Raw genomic sequence first — 529 nt, forward strand, 5'->3', positions numbered from 1 at the left:
CACAGTAGCACCAGTAGTAAGAAGACGGAGACGGAGCACTGCAACAGGCAGCTTGCACGTTAGGGCATGCGCACACTTCACCTCAGATGCATCAAAAACAGAATCAGAATCAGCATTATAGCAAGTTAGAGTACAAGACCTAACAACATAACACCATAATGCCCAAGACTACACACGGTACATGTGGATACATGAAGGAATTTTTTGTGGTGACTCTGGAGGATGGGAAAAACAAAAAAGAGACCGAGGCAGTCAGACGGAAGCGTGGGGGGGATAGGGGAGGGCATGTATTGTGTGGAGTGAGAGTTGTGTGTGTGTGTGTAATAAGAAGCATCAGACTGTCCAAGTTGTTAGAAAGTTCAGTTCATTCGGCCTTTCCTTGAGGAGATAAGACAATGCACAGGAGAAGATAGTAGACCAGCTGCAGGCCGTTTACCCGCTCGGGTGAAGGATGGGGGGGGGCATCGATCACAATTTCAATCCAATTTAGGTTGATTTGGCAAAATTTGACCAAATCAATGTCCGTCAA

General features: G+C 46.5%; 1 pseudogene; it reads right to left on the reverse strand.

Annotated features, from left to right (window-relative positions):
• Positions 1–364: 364 nt before the first annotated feature.
• LOC116700886 (olfactory receptor 51M1-like) overlaps positions 365–529 on the reverse strand; it is a 16152-nt pseudogene continuing 15987 nt past the window's right edge.

This window comes from Etheostoma spectabile, chromosome 13, assembly GCF_008692095.1.
Source record: "Etheostoma spectabile isolate EspeVRDwgs_2016 chromosome 13, UIUC_Espe_1.0, whole genome shotgun sequence".
Taxonomy (NCBI): Eukaryota; Metazoa; Chordata; class Actinopteri; order Perciformes; family Percidae; genus Etheostoma; species Etheostoma spectabile.